The sequence below is a fragment of the Pleurodeles waltl genome, chromosome 9, assembly GCF_031143425.1.
Source record: "Pleurodeles waltl isolate 20211129_DDA chromosome 9, aPleWal1.hap1.20221129, whole genome shotgun sequence".
In the NCBI taxonomy this organism is placed as follows: domain Eukaryota; kingdom Metazoa; phylum Chordata; class Amphibia; order Caudata; family Salamandridae; genus Pleurodeles; species Pleurodeles waltl.
Genome location: NC_090448.1, coordinates 1,177,458,970 through 1,177,472,658, shown reverse-complemented (window position 1 = coordinate 1,177,472,658; position 13,689 = coordinate 1,177,458,970). Strand labels below are relative to the sequence as shown.

General features: G+C 50.1%; 1 protein-coding gene across 1 annotated transcript in view; it reads right to left on the bottom strand.

The window, feature by feature from the left end:
• The window catches only part of NPAS3 (neuronal PAS domain protein 3), a 1,356,068-nt gene that overhangs the window by 1,042,921 nt on the left and 299,458 nt on the right, over positions 1–13,689 (bottom strand). The gene's annotated exons all lie outside the window — the stretch shown is intronic.

The window sequence follows — 13,689 nt, the reverse complement described above, 5'->3', positions numbered from 1 at the left end:
AGCTGTGCGGTGGACTAGTGATATGGCCAAGGTGTGGGGTGGACTGCTGAGATGGTCAAGGTGTGGGGTGGATTGGCGAGATGGCCAAGGGGTGGGGAGGACTGCTGAGATGGTCAAGGTGCGGAGTGAACTAGTGAGATGGCCAAGGTGTGGGGTGGACAGCTGAGATGGCCAAGGTGCGGGGTGAACTGGTGAGATGGCCAAGGGGTGGTGTGAACTGCTGAGATGGCCAAGGTGGGGGGTGGACTGGTGAGATTGCCAAGGTGTGGGGTGGACTGCTGAGATGGCCAAGGTGCGGGGTGGACTGCTGAGATGGCCAAGGTGTGGGGTGGAATGGTGAGATGGCCAAGGTGCAGGGTGGACTGCTGAGATGGCCAAGGTGCAGGGTGAACTGGTGAGATGGCGAAGGTGTGGGGTGGACTGCTGGGATGGCCACGGTGCAGGGTGGACTGCTGAGATGGGCAAGGTATGGGGTGGACTGCTGAGATGGCCAAGGTGTGGGGTGGAATGGTGAGATGGCCAAGGTGCGGGGTGGACTGCTGAGATGGCCACAGTGCAGGGTGAACTGGTGAGATGGCCAAGGTGTGGGGTGGAATGGTGAGATGGCCAAGGTGCGGGGTGGACTGCTGAGATGGCCAAGATGCGGGGTAAACTGGTGAGATGGCCGAGGTGTGGGGTGGACTGCTGAGATGGCCGAGGTGCGGGGTGAACTGGTGAGATGGCCACGGTGGGGGGTGAAGTGGTGAGATGGCGAAGGTGCGGGTGGACTGCTGAGATGGCCAAGGTGCGGGGTGAACTGGTGAGATGGCCAAGGTGGGGGGTGGACTGCTGAGATGGCCCAGGTGCGGGTGGACTGGTAAGATGGCCAAGGTGTGGGGTGGACTGCTGAGATGGCCAAGGTGTGGGGTGGAATGGTGAGATGGCCACGGTGAGGGGTGGACTGGTGAAATGGCCACGGTGCGGGGTGAACTGGTGAGATGGTGAAGGTGTGGGGTGGACTGCTGGGATGGCCATGGTGCAGGGTGGACTGCTGAGATGGCCAAGGTATGGGGTGGAATGGTGAGATGGCCAAGGTGCAGGGTGAACTGCTGAGAGGGCCAAGGTGTGGAGTGGACTGCTGAGATGGCCAAGGTGCAGGGTGAACTGGTGAGATGGCTGAGGAGTGGGGGAACTGCTGAGATGGCCAGGGTGCGGGGTGGACTGCTAGGATGGCCACAGTGCAGGGTGAACTGGTGAGATGGCGAAGGTGCGGGGTGGACTGGTGAGATGGCGAAGGTGCGGGGTGGACTGGTGAGATGGCCAAGGTGCGGGGTGGTCTGCTGAGATGGCCAAGGTGCGGGGTGGACTGCTGAGATGGCGAAGGTGCAGGGTGGACAGGTAAGATGGCAAAGGTTCAGGGTGAACTGGTGAGATGGCGAAGTTCCGGGGTGGACTGCTGAGATGGCCACGGTGCGGGGTGAACTGGTGAGATGGTCAAGGTGTGGAGTGGACTGCTGAGATGGCCAAGGTGTGGGGTGGACTGCTGAGATGACCAAGGTGTGGGGTGGACTGGTGAGATGGCCATGGTGCGGGGTGGACTGTTCCTGTGAGTAGCGCAGTCAGTACTGATCTGTATTAGGTGGGCCTCTGGGGCTGGTTTAGAGTTAAGCGGACTGGGTACCCCATCACAACGGTGACAGAGTACCCTATACATCAAACACAAGGTCCCCCTGCGGGATTGTGAGTTAGGCGGACCACAAGTTTTTTGCATAATGAGTAAAACTTTCTCTGACTTCCTGACACAGTTGGAATCGTTGGCGGTCAGCCATCTGACTGTCCACCCTGTTTAGAGTGGACTTTTTGTTGGCTTTTTTTTTATCTGTAGTTATCATGATGGTGAGGGTCAGTAAAACAAGCATTTGCAATGCAATGGGTCTTGCATTTGCTCGAGTTAGAGCAATTCGCATTCTAAACTCCTAACTGGACCTTTCTTGCCACATAAATTGAAAATTAAAAGAAAAACTGTTTCACATAAGCGAGCTGATTCACAACGTCACGGCCGCCATGAGCATCAGTGTGAAGAGACACACAAAAGGAAAAAGAAGTTCGCTCGCGGTCTAACTTATCGGCAAAAGTGCAATTAGCCATGTAACAGGGGTGATGGCCAAGGCGGTAACAAAGCCTCCCCAAGGAGGGACAAACGTAAACCATTTACCAATGTCATCCATTGATTTTTGAAAGGCAAGCCCACGAACGAGTGGTAGTGATGGGCGTGCAGTGGGCGTTGTTTAAAGCCCAGATACATACCAATACATCATAAAAGAAGCGCTTGCGCTCTCCTATGCTCAATCTAAAAAAGAAAAGAAAAATGGCCCCCGCACCATGGAGGGCAACTCCCATGGTGTAGGAGTCATTTATTTTTTAAAAGGTTTTCAGAGACTAACTCCAGTTCTAGGAGCTTGTTTTTAAAAAATAATAAAGTTTGGAAAAGTTTGATGGCTGGCCATCATGTTTAAAGGAACTGTGACAGCGGTTCCTGTCCATGTATACAGATGTTCGCAGGTCGTCAAAAATTTCTAAATGTTGTGTGTGGAGTAAAGGCAGGGTGGCTGACGTAAAGTCCTCCACCACTCCACCGAACCCTAAATCAGGCCATCTGTTTAGAGTGGCACGGTGGATGAAAAACTATGATTTGGGATGCTACCCTGAGCAATTACCAGTGGTTATGCTATTTCCAAACATTCGTCCAATCAACTTTTGGGTGCTTGATTGCCAAGATTATACCTGGTAACCGGAGCCGACATCTGCCAATGACTGAATTCCAAAAGGTAGTAAATATATAGGCATTCGAGGAATACTTCTATAGGTACAAACATACTACTTTTTGGTAAACCAGTGACTATATATATTTAAGTACCTGATCCAAAAAACAAACAAGTTAAAACTTTTTAGTGAAATCAGAAGGATGACAAAAACCAACACAGACACAGTAGACTCGACTCAGGGTCCCTACACCCAACTACCAAGCTACAAGCCAAAAATGCATTTATTTGGGGAGTTTAACACCCAAACACCTCCTCTAAAGCTGTGTCCACTTTATGCCTGGCACTACGCTAGATCTAGGGGTGGATGGAGCTCACTGAGTTCTACTCGGCGGAATTCCACAGAGTTGGTTTAAAACTCAGTGGAATTCCGCAGAGTTCCATGAACCACGGAGTGCCACCTGCCCTGGTGGCACTCTGGTCTGAATGCGCTCGATCTTGGAAGCGGTAAGCAGGGTCGGGCCTGCCAGGCCCGTCCCTGCTTGGCGCTTCCAAGAATGAGTGCAATCAGGCCAGGCCTATAGGCAGCGAAAGCTGAAGTTTCAGGCCTCTTGTGCACTGGCCTGCCCCGTGTGCACTGCACCTGGGACAGGCCGGTGCACAAGAGGCCTGAAACTGCAGCGTTCACTGCCTACGGCCCTGGCCTGAATTCAGGCCTCTGCAGCATCAGTGTCCACAGAACAAAAAAAATGAGGACTTAGCTGGGTCTCCCAGGGTCCTCATTGTCAGGGACGTGGCTCTTTGCCTCACTCTGCCCCCTGCTCCTGAGCTTCTGGTGGAGGGAGGCCTGGATCCGGAGCTGGCGCCGGCAGCAGCTCCTTGACACTGACGTTGGGCCGAGTCAACACTGCAGCCCATTTATGGGCCACACAGAGCAAGCGCAGACTGTCTGCCCTTGCACTGTGTGGCCCATAACTGGGCTGCAGTGCGAACCGGGTGAGCTCCGCTCCACTGCCGGGGCTAGCAGAGTTTTTGGTCAAACTCTGTGCTCCAAGCAGAATGCAGAGTGCCAAAAACTTCGCTAGCTCCATCAGAGGAGCTCACCGCCCACCCCTACTGGGCACCTTTCTCTTGCCTAATACTGTATTTGGATGTCCGACTTATACTGATGAGGTGAAACTGCCCACCCCTGGTTAGATCTGCCAACAGGCAAGTAACCTACAGGGGCCCGACCAGGCAAACCCCTTCTGCAGCCCTCTCTGTAATACTGAAGTCCCATTGGAGTGAAAAACGTGGGTATAAATGTCTTTAGACCCCTGAGTGACAGTGTGACCTGACAGCTGTTGGGTGGCCTGGATGCCAGACCCTTCAGACTATGCCTAGTTATGCCTGGCATTAAAGGGCACTCCTCTCCTGCTCTCCTGGTTCACTATAGTCAGGGCCACTGGAATTATGAAATTGTGTGACTGCGGTGATTTTAGCATGATTATAGATTTGCTGCATTTGCCACATAAGCGCCTTGAGACCCTCATGGGAGAGTAGCCACGCTTTACAAATACTGATTGATTGATTGAGTGACATAAGCCATGATCTCCCGCAAACGATAAACATTTTATTTTTAGCTCAAACGGTTCAAAAGTTACTAAAAATGCAGCAACACGTGTTGCCACGCAGTGGACGGCCATTTGCAGAGCTGGAATGGTCATCTTTCTGTTTATTATTGCTGTATCTGGATATTAAATTGATACTAATGAGGAGTAATCAATGCCCAGACAATGTTACCAAGTTTAAAAATGATGAAATAATAAAGTAATTCTATTGCAAAATGTGCTGCTTTATGCTGCATAATTTGCCTTTTTCTGCAGCATAATTTACTAAACTCTGCAACATAATTTGGCCCTTTCCTACCGTATAATTCCAGTGGCTCTGACTATGGTTGCCTAGGCCTTAGGCGGAAAAATCTTCTTAGATGCACACCTAACTCACTAGATGGCAAGAGAAACGTATGGGCACAGCCCACTGAGGCTTTTCTGTATGATAGGGTGCACACAAACCCCAAACCTATTAAACCAGCCAGGATAAATGGAGCGGTTGGTGGGCAGGCTCCCTCTCTGCCACAGAATACCTCATCACGATCTGAAATATGAGAGAATCTAAGCCGGCTCGAGCTGGGATTTGAGGCTGCAGCCTGCAGCCCATTGATTTTCCATCAGCTGTCAAAGGCCGCTGGCTGCAAGACACAGCATGATCCGCAGAAATCCCCAGGTCGGCCAGACGCCTCGGCATCTGGGTGAAAACCCTCCTCTTCCTCGCGGTTCCAGGTTTTATAGATCAGACTGCGTCCTCTCTCCCGCCATAAAGCAGAGTGAGGGATGGATATACTGTGCGCCCCACCTAAAACATGGTTGTACTCTGTACATTTTTTTTTTTGCAGGATTTTATATAGCATGAAGTCAACCCAAAGGTATTGGGTCACTTTACATTAGCACCGGTTACATTGCACAAGAACACATTCATGTCTTGGTAGGCACGGGAGATTAGGTGATTTACCCAGAATCACAGGATGCTGAGACTCAAACCTGGTTTCCCAGCTCCAAAGTCAGCAGCTCTAGCCGTTATGCCACATTATCTCTCCAACGTGTCACACAATTATAAATTGTTAAGCTATAACAAGTTTTTGTAATAATAAATACATTTAAGTTGTCAAGCTATTCTTGCTGTAAGATATTGTGAAATCACAACATGGCTCTAAACTTAAAGCAGGGCTAAAGTTATTTCCCTCAGCTAAACCTCATCTTCTCGAAACAAGGTACAGTGTCCGGGTACCAGCATCTAACATTACCTTTTTTAGCAATTTTATTAGTAATGAACATCAAAGATGGCTTCAAGACACATGTTCAGCACAAAATAGGAAACAACAGACAATAAACCAAAGATGTATGCAATACCACTGAATTAGCATACACAAATTAAAACATGAAATCACACTTGTGGAAACTTCAATCCAGCCTGTATCGCTTTCATAGAATCCTGTGGAGTATAGTGATAATCATCACATTTATAACCAAGAATGTTCTAATGATTATTAATCAGATATGATGTTGTTTCATAGTACTTTGATGTTTCCTGTGGCATATATGTGTTCCCTAATTTTCATGGCTCAAGTAAGCCCTGAAGTCCAAGTTAGAAGTCTCAGGGTTGTACATTTGCACATTTCCCAAAGGTGTAACCTTACTTTCGAACTTGGCAACTGAAGGCAGGATTTAGAAGCACAATGAGTCCAGTTTGTATCTATGATTGAGACCTTTTCCTCAGATGTCCAGCCCTTTCTTCAGGAGAAGAGTCGGACACCTGCTCATTAAATGACCTTTCACTGAGATTCAGTGCTGTGTGACTAAGCTCTATGACTCGATTTGATAGAAAACATACACAAACTAGCTTAATTGTTCATTGTAGCACTTCTGCACCAAGTGACCGTTTTTATAGTGACAGCTTTTGCCACTTGAAATGACAATCGTCTCCGATCTTTTGCTGTGCTGCTTGTTGTTCGCATTAAACTAAGGGTGGGCGGAGCTCGCGGACATCTACTCTGCGGAATTCCTCTGAGTTATCTGAAAACTCTGTGACGTTCCGCAGACTTCCGCGTGCAGCAGAATGCCCGGGTCCTAGTATCAAGTACTATATACGTAACTGCTTCCTCTTAGGGGGGGGGGGGGATCACCGAGGACACGCCCCCACCTTCTGTGAGTGCGTGATAACGTCAGTGCAGCCTCTGTTTCGACTCCACACTCATTCCCAATAGTGGGTCATTCAGCCCCAAATCTCTTTCATTACCAACTGAATACTGCCTCCTGCAGTCCCTGTGCGGTCCGTGCATCTTTATGGACACCTCCCGCCCCCTCACTTGCCCCCACCTCCTGACCATTGACAGGTGTAAGTGTCCGCAGATGCAGGCCATGTGCACTGCACTTAGGATTTATTTTGCGCACTTTTGGTACTTAGGTGCGTAAAGCCCTACGAAAGGGGCTGTAAATGACAAACAGGCATTTACCCACGCGGACTCCTGGGGGTGAAGGTCGTCAGCAGCATTTCACCTGCACGTAAATTAATCGTAACTTACACAGTGTCAAAGATAAACATGTTTTTTCTTGCGCCTATAGGTTACGATGGGGGGGGGGGCGGCTGGGGGTGTTGACTGATGAAGAAAGGGGGCGTGAAAACAGCCCTCTCTGTGAGCTCCGTCTTTTGTCCACTATTCCGTGCAATGAAGCGCCTAACAGTCCATGAAGCACTTTATGGGTGGAGGACGCGGAAGAGAAGTAACTCATACAGCGCATACTACGTTCTCTCTTGTTTTTAGGTGTTATAAATACTCAGGCAGATAGTACCCGTATCACAGGCTTTGTGAAGATGAAAGCATGAGTCTGGCTATCAGGATTTAAAGGCGTGGCCTCTATGAACCCTAGATTAGTGTGCATCAAAATGAGCCATAACACTGACATCATTAAAGTTCCCACCACTTTAAAACACACTTTAAAAAGTTACTGTTAACATCACTTGAAACGTAACTTCTTTTTTGTAGCGCCTTGAGGCTCGCCTGTGCTTGTTACGTGCTTTAAAAACACTCATAAACTACTGAATATACTCTTCTGTCACAACCTAGCGCCCTGAGGCCCACTTCCTATTACTTTAAGTGCTCCGCAGAGAAGGGCAGATAGACAGGGGACGGGCTTGGGAGAATCGGGCCTCTTTCTCTCCCTCAAGCCTGCCTGGCCTCCCTTTAACCCTCACTCCTGAGCGCCACTACACCAGCTGTACTTTAGGGTCCGATTCACAAAGGTAAACTTAGACCAAAAGTCTGAGTTCAGACCTAAAGTCTAACTTTACTCATAGTAAAGTTAGACTTTTTAGACCAGAAGTCTGAACTTGGACCAAAAATCTAATCTTAGACCTAAACTCTAACTCTACACCTAGTAAAGTTAGACTTTTGGTTTAAGTTTAGACTTCTGATCTAAGTTTAGACTTTTGATCTAAACGTAGGCTTTCGTTCTAAGTTTAGACTTTTGATCTCAAGTTTATACTTTTGGTCCAAACTTAGACTTTTGTTCTAAGTTTAGACTTTTCATCTAAGTCTAAACTTAGACTTTTGTTCTAAGTTTAGACTTCTGATCTAATTTTATACTTTTGGTCTAAACGTGGACTTTTGGTCTAAGTTTACCTTTGTGTGTCAGGTCCTTACTGTCTATCTGTGCATCGCCCCACTCAGGGCTAAAGATGGCCGACCCCTTGCTGCCATCCTGGGACAGAAATGACACCCAGGTCACAGCACGCCTTCCCTTGGTCACCCCGTAGCCCATGGTGGAGGAGGTGGCACAGAGCAGCAAGCCCCTATGGCGGTCTCTGGCAGTGAGATGTAAGGGTGGGCATGAGGGGTTGCGGGAGACGGCGCTGGGAGGGGTTGAAACCACTATATTTTGGGATCTGGGGTTTCTGGAGCTTGTGTCAATGAGGCCAGTTGGGAGTGGCGTCCATGTTTGGTGGAAGTCTCTTCAAGCCATTGCTTCTCTTCCAGGTTTCACCAAACAGCTGAAGAATTATTTTTTTCTAAGAGTCCAGATCTCACAGCCACAGCCCACTGGTGGTTGGTGCAGGTCATTACAGCCGGGCCCTGGGCTCTTACAGCCACTGCCCCCCTGGTGGTTGATGCAGGTCATTACAGCCGGACCGTGGGTCTCTTACAGCCACTGCCCCCTAGTGGTTGATGCAGGTCTCCTTAGCCAGGCCCTGGGTCTCTTACAGCCTCTGCCCCCTGGTAGTTGGTGCAGGTCCCCTCAACCGGGCCCTCTTACAGCCACTGCCCCCTGATGGTTGATGCAGGTCCCCTCAGCTGGGCCCTGGGTCTCTTACAGCCACTGCCCCCAGTGGTTGATGCAGGTCCCCTCAGCCAGGCCCTGGTTCTCTTACAGTCACTGCCCCCTGGTGGTTGGGGCAGGTCATTACAGCCGGATCCTGGGTCTCTTACAGCCACTGCCCCCTGGTGGTTGATGCAGGTCCCCTCAGCCGGGCCCTGGGTATCTTACAGCCACTGCCCCCTTGTGGTTGATTTACAGCCACTGCCCCCGGTGGTTGATGCAGGTCCCCTGAGCCGGGCACCGGGTCTCTTACAGTCACTGCCCCCTGGTGGTCGATGAAGGTCCCCTCAGCCGGGCATTGTGTCTCTTACAGTCACTGCCCTCTGGTGGTTGGTGTAGGTGATTACATTCGGGCGGTGGGTCTCTTACAGTCACTGCCCCCTGGTGGTTGATGCAGGTCCTCTCAGCCCGGCCCTGGGTCTCTTACAGCCACTGCGCCCCGGTGGTTGATGCAGGTCTCCTCAGCCGGGCACCGGGTCTCTTACAGTCACTGCCCCCTGGTGGTTGATGCAGGTCATTACAGCCGGGCCCTGGGTCTCTAACAGTCACTGCCCCCTGGTGGTTGGTGCAGGTCCCCTCAGCCCGGTCCTGGGTCTCTGACAGTCACTGCCCCCTGGTGGTTGATGTAGGTCATTATGGCCGGGCCCTGGGTCTCTTACAGCCACTGCCCCCTGGTGGTTGATGTAGGTCATTACGGCTGGGCCCTGGGTCTCTTACAGCCACTGCCCCCTGGTGGTTGATGCATGTCCTCTCAGCCCGGCCCTGGGTCTCTTACAGCCTCTGCCCCCTGGTGGTTGGTGCAGGTCTTTACAGTCACGCTGAGTGGTTTCAGCTGTTGCAGCCTCTTACCACAGACGTCCGGAAGTAACAGAGACTGAGCTGCAGTATTTTTTCTCCTGGCTTTGACTGAGTCGCAGGGGGTGCTCGGATGCACAGAGATCGTGCACAACTCTTAGAGCCCACTGGAGCGCCACGGACCGTTTTACTGGACTTCCCAACCACAGGGCTCTATGTTAATATTGTTCTGTTGTTGTAGATTCGTGCACCCTAAGTACTGAGAAATATTGAGAACGAAAATATTGTAAAGGTAAATATATACCGGGGAGGAAAAGGTTTACTCTACATAACTTCACATCTAGGTACCTTGACGACACACAGAGTCAAGGTACATATAGCTGGTGCTAACGGTACTGAATCTATACTTCCCTATGTGCACTTAGATTTGCAATATTACAGGTCTCGACGTATAGTCCTCAAAACCTGGGCCCCACAATGTGTTGTACTTGATATTATGGAAACAGCAGCTACTGCGGGTGTGGTGTGTCTGTGACTGTGTGTGCCGCAGTGCCTTCTACATAGATATTGAACATGAAAAATACATACATTACCCAGCCTGTCTTTACAATAAAGTCTACATTCAAAAACGTTGTTTCAATCAAAGAATGCATTATTAATTAATGCCCCCTGTTGGAAATGGCCCTTTTTTCAGGGTTATCCCCAAACTTTTTGCCTTCTTCCTCCTATTTTTTTAGGTCTGTTTTTGGTGGTTTATTTTCCTGCGCACTTTACCACTGCTAATCAGTGCTAAAGTGCAAGTGCTCCCTATAGAAATTGTACTCTTGATTGGTTTCTCCATGATTGGCATATTTGATTTACTATTAAAGTGCTCTAGAGGTGCCCAGGGCCTGTAAATCAAATGCTACTAGTGGGCCTGCAGCACTGGTGGTGCCACCTACATTAGTAGCCCGGTAAACACCGCTCAGACCTGCCACTTCAGTGTCTGTGTGTGCAGTTTTAAACTGCCAATTCGACTTGGCAAGTTCACCCACTTGCCAGGCCTCAAACTTCCCTTTTACTATGTGTAAGGCACCCCTAAGTTAGGCCCTAGGTAGCCCCATGGGCAGGATGCAGTGTATGTTTAAGGTAGGACAAATACTAGTGTGTTTTATATGTCCTAACAGTGAAGTACTGCCAAATTCGGTTTTCACTGTGCAAGGCTTATCTCTCTTAAAGGCTAACATGGGGGCTGCCTTTAAATATCCTCCTCCAAAGTTGTAATAACCCCCATAATGTAAATTAATACAATGAAAGTCCATTGTCGAATAGCTAACACAGAAGTAAGCTTTGAATCAATAAGACCGGATGGTGTTTGTTGAATCCACATGTAACATCAGCCGACACGTGTTTCGTCCACACATTGGACTTCTTCAAGGCTTAATCTTTCCATTTACCACTTCAATCTCCAAATGATATCCAAATCTCTTAATAATGTCCACACATAGCTTGTTCATTGTACAAGAAAACCGCAATCGTTTCCCATTTTTAATGGTAATGGCATTTTAGTTCATCAGCTTTCAACTGGTCCTGCGCCGTTGTAGCGTCTACATGCTATCAATCCGCATCACGTATTACCTCGTTGTGTTGACAACTGGTACCATCCGGTCTTATTGATTCAAAGCTTACTTCTGTGTTAGCTATTCGACAATGGACTTTCATTGTATTAATTTACATTATGTCTCTTACCATTTTTGGATTTCTATTGTAGCGGTTTAGTATTGTATGTTATTTATCATTGTCAACAATTTTGAATTAAATATTTTCATTATATAAAATTAGGAGAACCTACATTGTTTGAGACTAATATCAATATAAGAGTATATATGGATTGTGGACAGCTTATTACAGCCTATTAATCACATAGTTACTTTTGACCTTTCATTATTAATATCTTAGAAAAAACTGGGCCGCCAACGACGCCGCTGGCCTGCACCGTGACCTGCTGACGCCACACGGAGTCGCATTGCCCCGCTTCGCACCGCGACCCTGGTCTCCCCGACGGCATCATCGGACGACTTCACCAAGCCGCTGCTCGCACCGTGACCTGTGGGCCCCGCACTCCGGCATCGCCTGCTCACACCGCAGCCTGGGCATCCCCGACGACAACGCTCCTGTTGACACTGGCGCCGCTGCCTGCGCTGTGGCCTGTGGACACCGCTCGTGAGGTACACGAAGCACCGTCCCGTCCCGCACCTCAGCCCCAGTCCACCGACGCCACCACCATCGACTCCTGTGTCGTCACCAGACATCCTGCCTGCACCGTGGCCTGTGGGCATCGCTCATGAGGGTCACGAAGCATCGTCCCGTCCCGCACCGCTGGCTTGGGCCTACCGACGACAGTGCTTCAGCAACAACGACGCCACTGCCTGCACCGTGACCTGTGGACACTGCACGTCGCACCGCCCCGCTTCACACCGCAGCACTGGTTTCACGATGCCTCTGGACGCCGTCACTGAGCCGCTGCCTGCACCGTGACCTGTGGGCACTGCACGTCGCATTGTCCCACTTTGCACCGCAGCCCCGACGCCATCCATGCCAGCGCACCTGACTTCATCAGCCTGGAGTTCGATCTGCAACGCGTGTGACCTCAAGGGCCTGACGACTCCTGCACCGGCTCCGGACCCGACACCGCGACGTCAGTAACTCCACCCTCTGGAGCTCACCGCGAGGATCACGACGCCCTGCAAATCCATGGTACTGTTTGCGGGTCTTCCCGACACCGTAGCTGGCCCGCAATGCCGCGGCCGGCCTTAACTGTTGGTTTTGTTGATCACGACGCAGTGGTAGCCCCATGTGGAGCTATTGACTTCAAGGAACTGTAGTTTTGAGTAAATCTTGCATAATTCATGTTTCTTACTGTAAGGAAATGCCTCCTTGGCATGGTTGCCCCCTGACTTTTTGCCTTTGCTGATGCTATGTTTACAATTGAAAGTGTGCTGAGGCCTGCTAACCAGGCCCCAGCACCAGTGTTCTTTCCCTAACCTGTACTTTTGTATCCACAATTGGCAGACCCTGGCATCCAGATAAGTCCCTTGTAACTGGTACTTCTAGTACCAAGGGCCCTGATGCCAAGGAAGGTCTCTAAGGGCTGCAGCATGTCTTATGCCACCCTGGAGACCTCTCACTCAGCACAGACACACTGCTTGCCAGCTTGTGTGTGCTAGTGAGGACAAAACGAGTAAGTCGACATGGCACTCCCCTCAGGGTGCCATGCCAGCCTCTCACTGCCTATGCAGTATAGGTAAGACACCCCTCTAGCAGGCCTTACAGCCCTAAGGCAGGGTGCACTATACCATAGGTGAGGGTACCAGTGCATGAGCATGGTACCCCTACAGTGTCTAAACAAAACCTTAGACATTGTAAGTGCAGGGTAGCCATAAGAGTATATGGTCTGGGAGTTTGTCAAACACGAACTCCACAGCACCATAATGGCTACACTGAAAACTGGGAAGTTTGGTATCAAACTTCTCAGCACAATAAATGCACACTGATGCCAGTGTACATTTTATTGTAAAATACACCCCAGAGGGCACCTTAGAGGTGCCCCCTGAAACTTAACCGACTATCTGTGTAGGCTGACTAGTTTTAGCAGCCTGCCACAAACCGAGACATGTTGCTGGCCCCATGGGGAGAGTGCCTTTGTCACTCTGAGGCCAGTAACAAAGCCTGCACTGGGTGGAGATGCTAACACCTCTCCCAGGCAGGAATTGTCACACCTGGCGGTGAGCCTCAAAGGCTCACCTCCTTTGTGCCAACCCAGCAGGACACTCCAGCTAGTGGAGTTGCCCGCCCCCTCCGGCCAGGCCCCACTTTTGGCGGCAAGGCCGGAGAAGATAATGAGAAAAACAAGGAGGAGTCACTGGCCAGTCAGGACAGCCCCTAAGGTGTCCTGAGCTGAGGTGACTCTGACTTTTAGAAATCCTCCATCTTGCAGATGGAGGATTCCCCCAATAGGGTTAGGATTGTGACCCCCTCCCCTTGGGAGGAGGCACAAAGAGGGTGTACCCACCCTCAGGGCTAGTAGCCATTGGCTACTAACCCCCCAGACCTAAACACGCCCTTAAATTTAGTATTTAACGGCTACCCTGAACCCTAGAAAATTAGATTCCTGCAACTACAAGAAGAAGGACTGCCTAGCTGAAAACCCCTGCAGAGGAAGACCAGAAGACGACAACTGCCTTGGCTCCAGAAACTCACCG